We start from the raw sequence: 20,348 nt of genomic DNA on the forward strand, positions 1-20,348 counted from the left end.
ACATAATAAAAAAAATATTCCAGGAAATGAGTCAGTTTCCATTGTTCACTGAATTCAGTGATATACTTCTTTTTTATAGATTGTTTAGAACGTTCCTTATATGAACTTAGTGTTATAAAATTACTAATATTAATCCGAACTTTGAATAATCAAAATAAGAAATGTCAAAGTAAAGTGCCAATTGATTCTACAGTTAAGCTTTCGGAAAAAAAAAAAAAATCTTTCTACCCTAAAGATATAAGGCCACTAATCAAGTGTGATAATAACTATTAGTAATATTAATTAATGTTATGTTTATTATTATTTGTAGTAATATATTATGTTAATATGTTTTAATATTTACAATGATAACATCTGACTGGAGGATACTAACCTACCACTCTCTGCTTTGCATGGGCACCATTCAGTATGTTTTTTCCTTTAAGTTAAGAAATCCTATGTAATTTATTGTATATATACAGCTTAAACTGTAATATATAAGATTTTTTTATAACTAATTATTAGGTATGATTATATAACGATATGAACGATAATCTACTGAGTTTGTGTAACTATGAATAAAACAATTTTAATTTTCTAATTATTTAGTAGTTTTAGCGTAGGACTAAACTTATTTGACAGGTTTATGACCAGTATGAATCATTATGCAAATTATTTTATATTGCCTGACAGAAAAAAATATCAATCATAAAAATTACATATTTTCTACCAACTTAATGAATAAGTTCTGTTTTTGTGGCAAACCCCTTTACAAATATTGTTGACTTTAACTCAACATTATTTGATCTTATTTAAAGAATAAACATAATTGAAGTTTATACTGCTAAACTAGTAGCTATCATTTTTCAAGTTTATGGAAAACAGTTTAAAAAAATCTTAAAACTCAAAATTCTAGACAAACTTAAAAAAAAAAAAATCTATTTTGATCAATTTCCTTAATGGTTCATACATATAAGGGTAGTACTTTCATCATGCCAACTTTGCAAAAATCACTTTAAATTTCAAATATGAATAAAAAAGTTAAATTTCAAATTTTTAGTTAAAATTTAGACATACTTAAAACAATTATTCACAGAAGAATATTATTCTTTCTGAATGATTGTATAGTAATAATAATATATAATATATATTAGTAAAATAATAATAATTTAAAAAATAAATATGTTAGTACTTATGGAAATTAAAAATAATAATAAAAAAAAGATTAAATACATATAATTTCTTACTTATGCGCATACTATACTCAATTATATAAAATGGTGGAAGTTTGATAAACTGAAAACATGTATAATAATATACTATTAATTATATTATTGATGTGCTTGCGACCGTGCTAGTTCTATTCTTGCTTGAACCATAAAGCATAACTAATAATTGGAAGTAATAACACTAATAGATGTTATGTTCCTATTATTTATTATTCTTTAAATAATATTATGGATATAGTACCTATATTACATTTTATAGGTGGTATAACTATTTCTGTATCCATAATATTATTTAAAGAATAATAAATAATAGAAACATAACATCCATTAGTGTTATTACTTCCAAAAGAAAGCACCAGTTATTAGTGTCTGCATCACGTATCTTGAGATATCGCCGTATAATTTTAAAATTAGTCTTTTGAGCGGTGGAGAAAACATTGTAAATGAAAATTTAATTATGTAAATTACTCCAATCAACTCTCATTCAACAAAATGATTTTTAAAATTAATTTTATCATATTCCATTCATATTTTCACTGTGCCATTAATTTTAATATAAATAAATTGATAATAAAATGAACATGAAATTATCAACAAAGGAGAGTAGGATTTTAGTTTTCTGTGGTTTCAAAATGACGCATTCAGAATTATATTGTCTTTTACTTAATCAAATAAACTTTTTTTTTTTATGAAAACCAACAATATGTTTATATTTACTAATTGGTTATAATCACTATCATTATTTTTTGTTATTATTTTTACTTTCCTCTTTTATTAAGAAGCATTATTCTTAATATTTTTTTACATTTATTTTATTATTATTATTTTTTCTTTTAATAAGAACATTTTATATAGTTAGGGGTGTCATTTGTATGACTATACCCCCTCATAATCAACTGTTAAAAAATATATATAATATAAGTTATATCAACCATGTAAGGCCCACCAGGCCGATCTGGTATAACAATAAAATAAAAAATAAAATAGTTATAATAACTATTACTTTTTTTTTTTTTTAATAATCACTATTACTGTAAAAATTCAAAAAAAAAAAAGTACGAAAATACTCAATTTGACAAATTCGCTCTTTCAACCGATTTGCCTACACTAGATGCTTAATACATGCATATCCATAATTTTATTTTCATTTTTATTTTTAACATAGCAAGATTATTATAAAATATGCAAAATATAAATATTACTTGTTTTATTTATCCACTTTAACTAATTACATTAAAATAATTCTCGGGGTGGACTTGGTTCTACGACTACCACAAAATGGTCCTCCGAGTTTTCAAGTTAAATTTTAATATAATCGTTCTCAGATATAATTATATAAAATTGAGAGCCACTGAATACATAATTTACTTATTCATCTGCTTAAATCCAACTTTCATGAACTTGCAGTTGTGTTATAGAAGGGGTTATATCTTTTTAACTCTATGCGAATATATATTATATAAAGTAGATAAGAAAAGGAAGGAGAAGGAGTAGGTAGAGGATGGAGGTAAGAGGGGGAAGTATCGAGCGAGATGATTTAGTGTAGGTAATGCCATGCAACCTGAGAGAGAGCCGAGAGCATCGACCGGCGCCTGCGCCCCGAGCTACTGGCATTTGAATACCCCTCCCCCCAGATCTCTCTCTCTCTCTCCCTCTCTCCCTCTCTCACACACTCTCTCGCTCTCTCACTCTCTCACTCTCTCTCTCTATGTATTCTCTATGCCACGCCTAACCTGTATCTCTTTTATATCGTGTTTATTTAGAAATTAATAATCAATGAGCTGCTCTTGATGTCTTATATTATTGTTTGTTTTTATGGTCTCATTAAAAATAACGAATCGAAACTAATTAATCACTTTAAGAGATATTTTCAAACGGAATTGACAGAGTAAAGAATTATTTTACCACCCTCAGAAGAGACCAGATAAATCTTAATTATAATTTTGTAGCCGAAATCGGTTTCGGCATTGAAGTAGATGGCGATTGGGAATTTTGCCATTTGTGTTTGATGTACTCCAGAACTCATAATAGGAGGCAGGATCCGAAAAAATGGCATTTTTTTTTTTTTAATTTTGGCAAAAACTATACATGAGTCAATACTTAACATGAAAATATTTCCGGGGTCCTAAAAATTTAATTAGCTAATTGTTTCCTTAAATAAAGTAACATGTGAGGTATTTTGTTCGTTGATTTTGAGTTATGCATACTACCGAAAAATCGACAAAAAATATAGAATATTAATTTAAAAAAATTAAACTTATCAAATGATTGCTATAATTTAATAATTTGATCGCGTAGATAAGTCGTAAACCACTTATTATTATTTTTATAACGCCCTTTCTAATAATTTCTGACATATAGTGGAGTTATCTATAGGATAACATCCTATTCTAACTATGGTGGGGGGGGGGGGGGTCAAGTTTTCACTTCTTGAGACCACCACAGTAAAATAGTCGACTCTCAAGGCCGAATCTGAACAGGCGCCGCTACAGTTCCGGGGGTGCAAAGACCTACGCCTCAACTCCTTCAGCTACAGACGGCCCAGTCGTATCATAAAAACACACACCATATCTCACATCAATAGTGTAACAACTTCTTGGATCCATAATAATATTCTATATTTATTCTGAGTCTGTTCTTTTGGAATAGCATTACAAAGATCGACAAGAGGCAATGAGTGCCTTGTTTGAGTATGATGCAAAATTAAGAAAAATAAAAATGAACTTATAATTCAAATAATAAACTAGAGTAGGAAAATAAACAAATAAAGAACAATATTTAGCAGAATATGTAAAATAAAAAAAAACAGATTAAAAAATCATAAATCACTTACTTCACGTAACTTACTTCTAATAATATAAATGAAAAAGAACCAAACACAAATGAACTAAAAATTATTAACAAAAAGGAACAATTATTGTTTATATACAAATTTACAAGTGTATAATATAATCGAAAAGTGTAGACAAATAATAAATAAATAAAAAGGAAAAAAAAAGATATTTAAAACTTCTAATAATATTTATTGTAACAATATCCTTTTTTAATTTATAATATTGTTTGAAGTCTTTTACTGTTATTCTACGGGAATTGGTTGGACAGTTGGTCATTTAAGACACGGAATTTAAAGGCTAGAAGAGTTCTAGAAATCGTATGAAGGAGGAAATAGAATGTCGTAGGGAAGAGGAACGGATAAGAAAAGATCTGCTAGAGGGTGCGGTTAAATTGGCAGTTATGTCTGAAGGTCGGTAACAGGTGTTATAGATATGCACTGATAATTTAAACTGAAGGAGATCATAGATTTACGATGAACGGTAGGATAACTTGGTGGAGGAAGGATACATGGAAATATTTACGACGGGAGGTGAGGTAAAGCCTCTTCAACTCATCACTAAATAGCATGATTTAGTGTTAAAAAACTTTCAAAAATATGTCGGTTAATATGAATGAGTCAAAGTTATGCATACGGGTTCATGAAATCGAACTCTGATGAAATATTTCACACAAATATAGATTATCAACAATACTATCTGACTCACTACTTATTAGAAAACATTTCAATTACCTAAGCAATATTAGTTTCTCAACATTTCTAAAGAACTGTGATTAATTTTTTCTACTGTTGATTGGGAATTAGTCATGGCACTTCCTCATGACTTCTGTATCCTTTTATAGATTAACAGTTGCATTTCAGGGAATTAAAAAAAATATCTTCAAGTAATTAAGAAATCGTTACACACTTCGTAGGCGAACCGATTTTTTTATTAAAATATTTCCTATTTCCTTAGACATGTCAAATATTAACAAACTTCTAATTTTAGCACATATTCTACAAAAGAAAAAAATTTCCAATGATGATTGTATATCAGGTCGTATACCAGGGGTTTCTCATGTTCTGGGATATCTCTGTGAAATCAACCCTTCAATCTTTAATAGTATTAGCATCTATTACATTTTATTAATATCTCAATTAATAATATCGTACTGAATTAACTAATTAAAAAATTAGTAATAAAAAATTGTATGAAATCAATCAATAAACTTGAGAGGATTTGTTAATACGGATCAGTCAAGGTGATATAATACGGCTATCCATCCAATATATGCTATAAATGTTAAACGTGCTAAGTTTGTTTTATACCTTTTTCGAAAGTTTAATAAATTTGCTAAATAGCCCTCTTTACGTTCAGTAAGTTCCCGAATTTTTTTTTCCAAATAAAAAGAATTTAACTTTCTGGGAGTTTATTTAGTCAAATATCATTGAAACTGTTACGAATTATGACAATTATTAGAAAGTTATTTTTTGTACATTTACTTAACTTTAACTTGAGTCCTAAAAAACGTCTTTACGTCTAATGGTTCCTAAGATACAATTAAAAAAAAAATCCTAATTGTTTCTTTCAAATATATATAAATCAATGTTTCAAAACTGTAACAAAGAAATCAATTAAAAACTACTTTATGGTACATTTACTTGTCTTCAATTTTAGTGTTAATTGGTGTTGGTATGGCTACTAGTTTCTGAGATATAGTTTTTCAAAAACCAACTTTTTTTTCTTAAATAATTGAAAATAAGCACTTAATGAAAGTTTTTTTTGGCAAGCATATCAGGCAATCCTTCCCCGCCGGACCCGCCTCGGTAAGATCCCCAGGAAACGACGGCCCTTCACTATCAGTTTTGAAATATTTGCTTAAAATGAGAAGAGGAAACTTTAAGATATTTTAATCGAGCAATATTTAAAAAGCGCCTGAAATTGAAAAACGGCATTGAACAGGCGTACCGATGTCTATTAGCATTAAAATTTAAGTTTAATTTAAATGTATCTTAAAGTTGATCTATAAGGATTTTCTTCGATTGTAGCATATTCCATGATATTCGCCAAAATAAATTTAAATTTCTCCTTACTCGGAAAAAAAAACATTGGAGTTTACGGAACTTTATCTCGAGAACTATTGAAGGAAAATAGCTCTGTGAGCGCTCAAAATTTTCCAAATGTACAGTACTTCAAATAGGGCTATATACAGCTTTAAAAATATTGAGTACTGAGTAAAAAATAAGCCACAATTTTCAGCCTCTATTTCTTGTTTGTTAAAACTAATACTAGATTTTTGCTAAGCAAATAATTTTGTTTAAATTGGTACTACCAAAGATTTATTTCAATTTTTAGAAAAAAATAATTTTCTATAGAAATCTAGATTTCTAGATTGTGACAAAAAATAATTTTTTCATGCTTAAATTTATCTAGACTTTTATTACCTAAAAAAGTTGCCAACAAAAATTTTAAAAAATTTAAACCATGTTTCTGTAGGATTTAGTTTCATCCAACAATTTTTCCCCCCTTGTATCTCCATTACTACGCTCTAGGGGGTTTGCTAAAACCTGTAATGACTTATTAAAATATGTGAAACCCGCAAAGAAAATTAGTATGAGGTTTTCAGCATGTTTTAAGTGAAGTGGAATCGATCAAGCAACTTACAAAAATTGTTTAATGGGAGGAATATGAGGTATATTGATAAAATTAAAAAAAAAAAAGGTATATTTAATCCAATAAATTTTAACCCTATTCTAAATTTGATAACGTCTATATTAACTTTAAAATGTAGGTAAATTATGTACTGGATTGAACAAAAAGGTACAATTTTCAGAAAATTAAATAAGGGGTTATCAAACTAATGTAAAAAAAGGAATCGTGAGGAAGGTGATATATGCTGACCTATGTTCTAGGAAGATTTTTTTTCAGATTAAATAAATAATTGCCGGCAATATCAATAATGTTTTATTTACTCAAATGACTTCATTATTCCTGTTGAATGGGGTCTTAAAGTACTAGAATATTATGCAATAGTTATATATTACGAATGCCAGTAAGGAGCTTGGTGTAGAAACGCAACTATATTACGGCTTACAGGTGTGCCATTCTTAATGTCAGCGTTGATTTTACCGCTTCCAAGGGGCAATAATTATAGAAAACGATAAATAGCCATTTAAATGGTTAGTCCTTGCAATGAGGCAATATAGCCATGAGGTAGCCGGATAATCGGGGCAATGAGGCAATGACATAGCCGGATAGTCGGGGGCTGTATGTGCCTGGCGTATTACCGGGACAATGATTGCCCCCTCTAAGGCTCTGGCCCTTCATAAACTAACTCGACGTGCCACGGCCTTTCTTATCTTTCTGCTTTTATGGTTCTCCTTTCTGCCACCGCTCGTTATCTTGAGGTATTCACAGCCGCAAGGTTCTAAATCCAGCGAAAGAAAGAGAACTGACTTCGGGCTTCATAGCGAAAAAAAAAAATAGTTACGTAGGTTATTTCTCAACCCGCATCTAAATTCATTCGCATCATCTAATGTAAGATCCTTTATTCGAGGAAAATTCTTACTCAGTATAAACAGCAAACAAAGAAGGTATTACTGTACTTATTAAAAGAATTAGTTTTAAATTATTATTCAATTCAATTACCTTTGACAATCATGTTTAAATACATATATTGAATAAATAGCTATCGGCCTAATTCATCTCTATTTATCAAGTTTAGAATAAATTATTATAATTCATGTATGCTATATTATATAACTGCATGATAAATTTGCAAAATCATAACACTGGCCGTTTTTTCTCAATTTCACGTCATTTTTTGGAATATTTATTTATCTATCTGCAAATAAGTAAAATAAATTATGTTTAAAAAGTTATTTTCCTATATACTATTTTGTTATGTAGTTTACATCTCTGTAAATATTGTGTGAATGTGCTCTCTGATCTCTATTTTTTGAAATATAGGAGGACATAATGAAATATTACACGACAAAAAAAAAAAAAAAAAGAATTATTGTATTGATGAGAGATAGTTGATTGTGTATAGGAAGGAGATGATGTTCGGGGGGTGCGGTCAAAATATAACACAAGTTGAAATAACTTATTTAATTGTGCCAACATTTAAGCCAGAATTTCTAGCCTTCATCAGGGCACAAAGAATAAGATAACAACCAATGAATACAAAACATAAATAAATAAATGATATGAAGTAATAAATAAATGCAAAGAAATATGAAGATATTCATATTACTTTGGATTATATCACTTCAAATTTTTATTTTATATTTTTGATTTTGTTATTTTTACTTACTTATTCAATCACCTATACATATATTTTATTTTCTACTTCTTTCACCAGTTTAATTTTATTAATTTCAGTCTGTACAATTATTTATTTTATGTCATTCTATTTATATTTTATTGGAAGATTATTGATTGACCGTGAGTAAAGATGAAAGGAATATGGTCCGGGTGCGGTCAAAAAAACTCAAATAGTAGAAATATACTATTTTAATGAGCCAACGTTTCACCCCACGTTGCAGGGCTTCTTCAGGGCTAAAAAAAGATACAAACACATAGTTACATAAGGAAAACAAAAACGAAGTGTATTTTATAAAAGTGTATTTTACACTTATGTTTTTGTTTTCCTTATGTAACTATGTGTTTGTATCTTTTTTTAGTCCTGAAGAAGCCCTACAACGTGGGGCGAAACGTTGGCTCATTAAAATAGTATATTTCTACTACTTGAGTTTTTTTGACCGCATCCGGACCATATTCCTTTCATCATTTATATTTTATGTTTTGTATTCAATGGTTTTTATATTATTCTTTATTCTTAGCCCTGATGAAGGCTAGAAATTTTGGCCAAAACGTTGCCACAATTAAATAAGTTATTTTAACTTGTTTGTGATAAACTTTGACCGCTTTCACCAACCATCTATTAAATATTTTAAGAAAAATGAAGACACAATAAAAATGACTTTGGGTGAATAAGAAAGAAGAGCTTTTTGTAATCACTTTTGAACTTTATTTCTGAATGTCTTTGAGTAGGTAGAATAAATATTATAAAAGCTATGAGGAAGAGAAACGATTATAGTAGATTTATTGTATGGTACAAATATGTGGGGAGAGAGAAATGAGGAGGATGAAGAAAAAGTAGAATAAAATAATTTTAATATATAGTTCAAAGACAAAAAGAAATCGTGCAGAAACGAGTATGGTAGATGAAAGGGTCTATAAAAGCATGCAGAAAAAAGTGTAGGTATACTTCGATTAAGCATACACAATCGTTACATGATATCGATTACTGCAATGCAAGAAAAACAAAATTGCCAATACACTTTATTTTTTTAACGTTATAAATTATTATTCTAAAAATTCCTAAATTCCACACCTACACCCGTGAATAAGTAAGTGTAGTAGATATGGTAAAATTCTGTGTGAAAGTGAAAAAAAACAAAAACAAAACACTACAGCCACTTTTAATTTGTTTCAAGAAACCTATGCCCAAGTGGTAAAAATTTTGTGAATGTGCGTGTCTTATGGTCTTATGAGATATATTTTTTCATAACAGATAGAAATCAACATTTTGTGAATTCATTTTGTCGAAAATCATGAAAACTATTACTCCTACGAAGATAATCGTAATAGACTACTTTATAGTTCTTTATATTAGCTTTAAATCAATTGTTAATAGACATTTGTACGTAAAATGATTTTTGAGGCATAGATTTCTTAAAATAAATTTACTAACTACTGATGATTCTTCAGTGCATTTGTTGATGAAATGTTACTTTTTATAAAGCTGTATCTTGAAACTATTTGTTAAATCCAGCGTATATATTTTAGCAAATTTACTCTTCTTAAAATGATTTTCTATTATGTTTTTTAGTTTTGTTGATTTTTTTAAAGATATGGAGCTCAGAAAGAAAAAATATTTTTTATAGACGTTTTTAAACAGCCGCTATTTTTTATTCCCTCGACCTATAGTTGGCAATCTCATCATTTTTTAATAGTAATTCCACATAATTTTCATTAAAGTAATTAAAAATTGGGGTGAAATAACTGCCTTTTTTCTCCTCTTGGGCTCGTGTTCTACTAGGACTATAACTGTCTGTTTCATAGGCGAGATAAGTAAGGCTACCTTGGAGGGCGGGAGTTGTGGGTTAAAACCCACGTCTCCTTTTCTTGGTTTAACTTGATGTTTCAAACTTGATATCGGACTGATTCAACTAAATTCCAATGAACCAGGCTGCAGTGACAAGGTACCTTAAGGATCCGTCGAAGAGTTCCTGGGGCCTATAAACAATGGAAAAACGCTGGCTGCGGTGAGTTGATGCCGAAGGGTCTTGCAAAAGATTTTCAGTTCACTGTAAAAAAAGATTTGTAAATTTTTTATTATACGACAACTTGAAACTTTATAAACAGATAGTGTTTATTTTATATAACAATTGAAGAATATGCTGTTTTTCTATTAAAATTATGAAAAATGTATTAAATGAGGTCTGTAAAAACAAAGTGCCAGAAAATGAGTGAAATGGGGTTTATTTTACACTTTGCAAAATTAGAACTTTTGAAATTCTGTATTATATTACTTTTATCATTCTCTCAATAACTATACACTGATATTCGAACAGATTAACTAAAATCAATTCTCATGTTAGTTCATTTTGTAGCTTGACTGTTCCTATGATCCGTTCCAATGTGTAACGCGGCCTGTAACCGGTTCCAAATTATCTAATAATTAAGTCAGGTGATCGAGAACTGAACCCGAGCATGTCCCACGAAGAGCGATCACCATCTCCGACCTTTAGCGAACAATAGTTAAACGCTTCGCTATCTTAATTAACCTATAATAATTTATTACTCCAACAGATAGGGTGGGCGGCCCTATAATGTAATCCTTCTCATCGTGTGCTGGGAATCGAAAGTGTGTTTGCTCATCAACTCGGTCTCTTGTGTAACGAGATTATACAGGAACTTATGTCATCTAAACCATAAAAAATAAAATAAATATCAGATATACATATTTAAAATTATATAACGTAAATAGACGAAGTTATACGTCAGTCTGTATTGATTTATTCATTAAATCATTCTATTTTATTAGTACTATTGTTTGTTTTTTTAAAACTTATTTATCCATTCCTTTGATTCTATGTGCTGGTCTTATTCTCGTAAAATGTATCTATTTGTTTGTTTTTGGTAAACTGATCTACTGCTGTGACTATGAATGATGGTCTGATCTCACATTGCTGTCTAATATTGAAATTGTTTAGCGGGTCACTGAAGAGGATCTAGGAGGGTGAATTCCGGAGAGCGAATTTGTTGATCGGGTGAATTAAAAAATTGTGAAAAGGTGAAATTGGAGGAGCAGAAATAAGAAAGAAAAATAGGAATGAATTGAAAAATTAGTATTTGTTGTACAGACCGAAATTGATTATAAAAGGAAACTGTAGGGGGAAAAAATTGTTTATTATATCTCTTTATATCTGTTTATACCATGTATGTGTAATTTATATATTTCCGATTACGGATTGATAAGTATGCTGTGTGAGATAGCAACCTGATGTATTTAGGCAGCATAGATATATAAAGTCTTTTTCTATCTCTCTTTACTGGAATAATTTAATTATCTTTAAACTTTCAAAAGAAAAAATACGAAAATCAATGTTGACATTTAAATTAAATTTGTATATCATAATAAACATCTATTAGATCTAAATCATCTTATTTTGTTGACATCTTAATTTTACACTAGTTTAAGTTTGGAATATTTAAATATAGCTATTTTACCAAAATTTTTCTCTGCACAGTATTTTTCCTATGGATGGGAGTAGTACCCTGCAGTATACAATGTATTACCAGAAACAAATAGAATTCCAATAAGACGTTAGAAATAAAACAATTAAACAAAAAAAAACTTCAGAATTTATTTATAATTCCAAATCAAGAAACGTAAAAAAATATTAAATGTTAGATAAAGACCTAATAAGTCATTTTCCTAGTAAATTAATACGTGTACAGGATGTACTCACACTAGTGTTTTCTTAGTTACCTTTTTTATAATATTTTTTTACCTTCTACTTTGTCATATATAAAATACGGAAGGGCTATTCTATAGGTATTCAATCTATTCTAACAAGTGTTAAAGACGACTTCTCATTCCGTGGGGATACCAAAAAGTCAAGGCCAGAACCTTACCACCGCTGCAGCAGTTACATGAAGTTTTAACTCCCTTGGCTACAAACAGCCACTGATGAGTTCAGCTATAGTTCAGGATCTTCCCTTCTCTTTTTAATGCAAGCAAAAACTGAAAAATTAGAGATTTGAGAACTTAATTAAAATTCTAAAATTTTGATAAAACATTTAATTCATTGCATTACATACTAAAATACAGAATTAATAGTTAGTACTTGAATTTTGCATTACAAATTTTAATGTTTTTAATAATTTCAGTATTTTCATGAAAACCTGTGAAATGATTATTGATTATGCAAAAAAAGAGACGCATTCTACAATTGATGTATGAAAATGATTATAAAACGTTAAAGTTTCTAGTAGATGTACTATGGTAGAATTATTATATCATTATAAGGGAGTTGACCGGTTCATATAAAGATAATAGGAGAGAGATATATTATCTGTGTTTAGAGCTAAGATGAGCCGATGGCTCACGAATCAGCTAAATATTGGCCAACGCTCTAATTAGAACGTGATCATTGAGAGAGCTCTACGAGAGAGAGTTTGCCGCTCTGTTATTTATCAAATCCTATTCAAATAGTATCCGTGGGGTCATTGTTCGTAATGAATTGGTTCCGTATCGTATATCATGTTCCAACGGTCTGCCTCTTAATATATCTCTAATATCTTCTTCACTTTGTCACTAATTGATGTTGTTTCCCATGAGGGTGCTATAAGATCAATAATATCAACTTATTCTATCTGATAGTTTTTTCGATATATGGAAATATCTATATTAGAATTTGATAATTAAAAATTAAAAAAAAAAATTATTTATTGCTATTTACAACTGTACATTATAATACATTTAATAAATTTGATCTGAGTTAAATTGGAGTGCCACAGGCGTGTAGAGAAACTACCAATTGGTAGCACTCTAATGACGTGTTACATTAGCAGGTCTCGTGGCCATCTTCTTTTCAGGAGCCTCAGAGGATTGTCAGGAATGTAAGAGGAAGCAAGGTTAGAAACTAGTGGGTTTACCCAAACCACCCGGTTAGGGACTTTTTAATGGAAGGAGTGATATCTGATTCGGGTTAGATCGGTAACATATGGAACATTAAGGTCTTTGTATGATTTTATTTGTGACAAAGAAGGAGCATCGAAGGTTTTACGAAGGATTTTGGATTGCAATGATTGGATACGAGAGGAATTCGAAGGTTTAGTGGAGCCCCAAAGCTCAACTCCGTATGCCCAGATTGACCTTATTACAGTCATGTAGATTGTGTCAGGTAGTATTTTGTAATGAATTGGAAGTTTAGACCGTTTGTCTAGTAAGTGCTGTAAAAGTCGAAATCGACGTGAAGTTTCCTGTCTTTTCAGTCTTGTGTGAGGATTTCAGGTTAGTCGTTTGTCCAGATGTAGTCTAAGGTAGCGGATTTGTTCGACAAGGCTAAGATCAACATTATTAAAGGAGACTGTAGTGCAGTCGGTAGATTTACGACGAAGTGTAAAGGTGCTTTGATGGCATTTGGTTGGATTTATTTTAATCCTTCAATTACGACACCATTCATCTAGGGCTATGTTCAATTAAAAACAAGTATTAAAAAAAGGTTTAAAAAGGTTCGAAATCAGAAACAAAACTAAATAAACGTAAAATAAAAAAGTGGACTATGGATATGTTCGGTTTGTTATTTAGAGTGGCAATGGTCATTTGGTTTGACCTAACTCCTCAATAACAATATACAGTGACACTTTTATGTAACGGGAACCCAAGGAATTTTGTCCGTTATATTGAGGTTTCCGTCAAAAAGAGGTTAGGAATATAAAAGAAAGTTGACATCTTAGTTTTGAAGAAAAACTGTAGGCTGGCAACGGAACATATGATATGTGAAACTGGAAGATACCTGTATTATTTAAGTACATGTTCGATTTTTTATCACTTAAAGAAGCTTTTTATTTAAACAGTTTCAAAATAGGCAGGTTTAAAATTGCAATTGTCTTATTTATGGAGGACCCTGCTTCGAAAGGTTGGAAGTACTGTTTTTTATTTCTAGACGTGAAAATGGTAATAAATAATTTATATTTTATGTTTTTATATTTATGCTATTTTATTTTTTTTTTAATAATGGTGTTTCTCGATGTTATATTTTTGACCAGTATGAATATGATGACCAATATGAATTTTTGACGTCTAAAGATTTATGTATTTTCTAATGCTTTTATTCACTCTTTAATATTCGACATTTTGTGAACTTATATTTGCTTGTTTATCATTGAAAACCTTAGAGAGTACAGCAAAGCTTGCACAGAAGAAATTCAAATGTTTGTTAACAAACGTTTCTCAACCTATCCAAACCTGATAAATTGTCTTACTTATACTATAAAGTCCAAATTAGAGATAAACATAAAGAAAATCTTAAGAAATCTGATCTCAATTACAAAGGTTTAAAATGCTCATTAAGAGAAGTATGTAATGCAAAAGTGCAAAAATGCTATTTTTAAATAAAACTTATTTATATCATATAACCTTAAATTTTGAAGAATTAGTAAATAACTATGCTCTTCATACTTTTTAATAATGAGTGGACCAATTACCTTTCGAAATGGATGAGGAAATGAGAAGAGAAAAAAATAAACAAAACAACCAAGTTACTCTCTTGATTTACTTTAATTTCAGTTTAGATTAATATAATTTCTAAATAACATAAATTTTCTAACTAATACGAAATAATAATAATCACTAGTATAATAACTTGTTATTTATTATAAGTTTTCGTTAATGATCTATATATTCGGCAAAATATTATTATATATCTTTTTCATAAAAAAATGACCCCAAAAATTTGTTTCTAGAATTGTGATTTTGATCATTCATATTTTCTGACTTATGCCCATTATACTAGAGTGCTACTAGGAATGAAAATAGGCGTATGTGTCCGTAGTGAAGGGGTTCGGTAATAGAGAGGTTCAAGTCCATTAACTGTATCTAGGATAAGGTAAGGATTGCCTTTTTTTGTATATATATTTGTACATAATACATACATAATATAATTACGATTGTCTGTTTTACACTATAATTATTTTTATTTCTACTTTCTATTCGACTTTCTTTTCACTTATATTTACATAATTTTAAAGCTACCTTAAATTCTTTTTTTGTATCTTGTTATCATACAACTTCAAAATATTTTTATTTGTGTTTGTATCCTATTAGCTCTGATGAAGCTAAACCAAGTGGGGCGGAACGTCAACAAAAAAATAGTTGTTACCTTTTTAGTTAATTAATTTTTTCAATTCCGAAAGGTGAATTATTTTATCATTAAAACAAATTTCAGAAAATTGTTGGAATTTATGTTAGATAATCTGTCTGTGAGAAGGTTTGTATGGAGAATTATTACGGGTAAGTATTACCACAATAAATAATATAGAAATTTCTTTTCTAAAACGGATTAATTTCAAATCAAGGTAGAGTGCTAAGTTGTGTGATGCGCTTTTAAGTTTTTTAAGTTTGTTTCTCTGTACACCGTGAATATATAGATATAAGAAACACTTTTGAGTGTTAAGAACTGTGCAGAGTATGCGTACTTCACAGTCAAAAGTTTTCATTGGAACAGACATATACTCTTTCATACCTAAAAACAAAACGATAATTTTTCATAAATAAAGAAAGGTATTAAATAAATCAATTTTATATCCAAATCAGTCTCAACACTTTATTTATTCATTTGTCCAACGTTTCGGCCTTTCTAGCCATCTTCAGGGACATCTAAACATTTAACAGCTTATATTACAACTTCACTTTTAAAAATTTACAATAACATTATTATTTACTATATAATATAACATACCTTCAATATAAAAATCCTTCTCACATTAATTTATATTTTCTATTTGCAGGTTATTCTGCCTAGGTCAATTTCTTTATTTAAAGTTAAAACCTATTCCAAACAGTCAATTATTAAAACCATATAACAAACCATTTATAACCTACCACTCACACAGGTCTGCCTTGTTTTAAAATTAATATATTTTTAAAAATTTAAATTGCATTTTTGTTTCAATCTGGTATTTATTCCAATTCTCAAATTTCTTTTATTAAATTTAATTGTAACTAGTAACAATTTCCTCTATTATTTTTATAAATTTATTTTGCTTAAAATCTCTGCATAATGTTGGTTTAAATTCTTAGTATCTGTTTTAAAATTAACTGTGTAATTGATGTTCTCTGATATATAAATTGATTCAAGTATTTTTCTTTTGTATAAATTGTTTTCTTTATGTAAAATTATATATGTTGATTTTTGGCTGTATGCTGTACAAGTGCTGTTTTATTTGGATCCTTATCTATATTTCTTGTATCATTCTCGTGTTGATATATTCTATCCCCCAACATCTGCTTAGTTTCACCTATATAGAATTTTTGAAATAATATAATTAAAGAAAGGTAGTTAATAATTGTTATTATTTTGTTCATGACACATGCATATAGTTCGTTATAAAAACTCACTCATCTATTTCAGCTTTAATAGTTTCTAGTTACTAGTTGTTACTTAGCCATAAGTTATTGAAGGAAGAAAGACATGATGACTTCGCTTAGTCGTTCTGCGTTCCTACATGATCAAACCATTTACAGATGTACTTATATCAGAGATACGTCTCCTTACTGTCCAAGCAACATTCCCGTCACTGTTACTGAAGATATTTCTTTGTGTAAAATCAGCGTTTCTAGTTACCTTATATGTGACTAATTATGAGCATTATATGGAATATAAAACATACTAATGATGATGTAATTAAATAGTTGTGCGTATTCGTTTAAAACTTTTCCACATATTTCCTGGTCTTCCCTTGTCCCCGTATGTGCATGACCATTTTAAACTACAGGGAAATAATGGTGCAACTATTGTTTCAGGAAGTTCTCATTGTAATTACAAACTTAATTTTTATCTGAGACGAATACAATGAATGACTCAATTTAACTTTCGCTTACTAAGTTATGAAGAGTCTAACGGCAAAACTCTCATTCTCTAATTTTCCGAATTTTATTTTAAACATGGAATTTCTAATGAGGTGTAGATAGTTGACCGTAGATTAATGATTGGAGAAGTTTGTCGGGGGGTGCGGTCAGCAAAGAACAACATAAATAAACAAAACCATATTTATTTATTTTATGCTGACATTTCGACCTGAGTTTCAGGTCTTCATCAGGGCTATAGAACAAAAGAGATAACAGCAACATTTAGAGCAACATACAATTGAAAAAGAAATGGAATACAAACCAATTTAAAATTATACAAAATATTGAATTAAATCATAAATGATAAAAAATTGATAACTGATAATTGAATTCTAATTGAATGATAATTTAATTGTGTTTTTCTCTCAATGTTGTTGTTATCTCTTTTGTTATTTAGCCCTGATGAAGACCTGAAACTCAGGTCGAAACGTCGGCATAAAATAAATAAATATGGTTTTGTTTATTTATGTTGTTCTTTGTTGACCGCACCCCCCGACAAACTTCTCCAATCAATAATGGAATTTCTAATTTGAATAAAACATGGTTTTCAATTTGCCTTTTTATATTTAAAAAAATGTAATTTTTGTTCACAACATTACTTTTTCTTATTTCTTTATATATAATTAAACCTCCTGTTTAAAACTGGTTTGTTAATCAATTATAATAAAAAATATGCATTTAGTCTCAAGATATTTATTTTTTAATTACTCCATTCCTAGTTTTGTCCATCCCAGCCATTCTCAAGGATAACTTATTAATAATATTTATTATTTTAAAATAAAGACGACTCAGCCAACTTTACTGACTACTCAGTAGGACCTCAAATCTTTCAATAGAAAACAAATAAATAATTTATAAGACTATCCTCAGACCTATCTGGACCTACGGGCTTGAACTTTAGGAAACAGCTAAACCTTCGAACATTGCCTTTCAGTCCAAAATCATTGAAACCATAGTCAATGTACCCTATTACGTTTCCAACAGTACACTACAACACGACCTTCGTATCCCTTTAGACCTTGACCTCATACCAACCACTTTCTCAGATTTCCATTTAAACCTTTCTAATCATCCTAAACTTTGGTTTAATCCTTATCCAGTTCCATGCATCCCTACAATCCACCCCGGTGGACGGTTGAAACGGCAGGGGTCATGAGACCTTTCGTAAAATAAAATCAACAATGGCTAGATGCTCCGCTCATGTAGAGTGATTGCGGCTTTAGCGCTCTTACTCAGCCTTCACTGGCTCATTACCAGTGACGCAGTGAGAAGGAAGCGCTGGGATCTCGAAGGGCTCTGCTCTACCCCTCATACGTAGGAAATAGAGTGGGCTCGAGGATCCTCAGGTCGAAATTGTATATATACATATATAAATTATAATTTATTTTACATTGTTTGATTATTAAGTTTATTTTATTTATTAATTCTTCTGTTTATATCGTATAGAGATTTTATTTATTTTTTGTCTCTTAGTACTATTATTGCCCAAGTTTCTGGGAGATTGCAATAATACTCATCAATAAATAAAGTAATTAAAAGAATATTTATAATATCATAGCTACAATATTATTTAAAAGTTACAGGTAACTCTGTCTATATCAAATTATACTTTAGTCTACCAACCTATTTTTATCCACTATTTATTTATTTTAATATTATTAAATTTATACTTTATATTATAACTTTATCAATCACTTTATCAACTATGTTTCTTGTCTGCAATCCTAGAGAATTTCCGGAATGGCTGGAACGTAGGAGAGGAGTAATAAGAAAATAAATATTTTGAGACGAAATGGATACTTGTTTTCTTTATATTTGAGGTACCTTGGTCTACATCTTGACAAACGACTAAGTTGGAATCCTCGCAAAATACAGGAAACTGCACGTCGATTCCGACTATTACAGCACTTACTAGACAAACGGTCTTAACTTCAAATTCATTATAAAACTCTGATCTACGCGACTATAAATAAGGCCTATCTGGACACACGTAGTTGAGCTTTGGGGCTCCACTAAGCCTTCGAATCCTGCCTTCACGCCTGTATCACTCTATTATAGACTTAAATCAAATTTACTGAATGTATTGCTATGTACAGTTGTAAATGTCAATAAAGTTATATAAAAATAATATTTGAGGACTTTAATGCTAAAATTAAAACTTGCTGGACGAATAATGTAAGTTTAACAGCTAGACCATGTGGACGATCAGGGGCAATATAACTGCAAATTAGAATTTTCTTCATAAATATACGATGTAAGGTCTTCTAGGTCAAAATGACCAAATATTCCAAAATGGAACAATGGCCATAAGGTATTCGAAACTAAAATTATGTGCTTTAAGGAAGTATACAGTATAAGTATGGGATGTTACAGAAAACTTTTCTGAAAATTGATTCAGTGTTTATGAAGCTGACCTGAGACACATCTTGGAAGTGGGTACCATGTTCTTCATTTGTTTAGGGGAAAACATGGTAATCCAAATCATTTCTTCGTTTAACGTGTGATATTGTCGTACAGTATCAAGTGCGTGTTCGACACACGTTCTTCTGAAGAAATAATTTGCAGTTAGGATTTGTGATCGAAGTTATGGTAGTGGAGGATATTGTGGATAACATCAAATTGGTCGATGAACGTCCGTGACAGCTAATTCGCTGACCCGTGGAGACCTCCTGTCTCCTCCCACGGTGAGCCTCCCTTCACACCTACCCTCTTAACAATCTTTCACTAATTACACATATATAAAAGTTGTTCCGTAAATCCTAAAGAATGTTTTCAGAAGTTATACAAGATCTTAAGAGCTACAAAAAATTGTGTATAGATTTGGGTCCGATTCTCTAAAGGGTAAGAGAAAATTGGTACTTTTTGGAAGTTCAGCTTTTTTATACATTTTTTGGGGGGAAGGAGGGAATAGGAACTATTGAAGATAATAAAGATTTAATTGCATCTTAGTGAAGTAGATAAAATAAATTTATGGTTTTAGATAGATCATGGACTATGATAGGATACCGCACACAGAAAAAGGAAATCAATGTTTTGTATTTTATGAGTTTTGTTGAATTCGAAGGGACTACTAAAAAACTATTTAAGTTAGGTTGAAAAACCATTGAGTGGTTTTAACTA

The sequence above is a fragment of the Halyomorpha halys genome, unplaced genomic scaffold (genome assembly GCF_000696795.3).
Source record: "Halyomorpha halys isolate HHAL.00 unplaced genomic scaffold, Hhal_1.1 Scaffold218.1, whole genome shotgun sequence".
Lineage (NCBI taxonomy): Eukaryota > Metazoa > Arthropoda > Insecta > Hemiptera > Pentatomidae > Halyomorpha > Halyomorpha halys.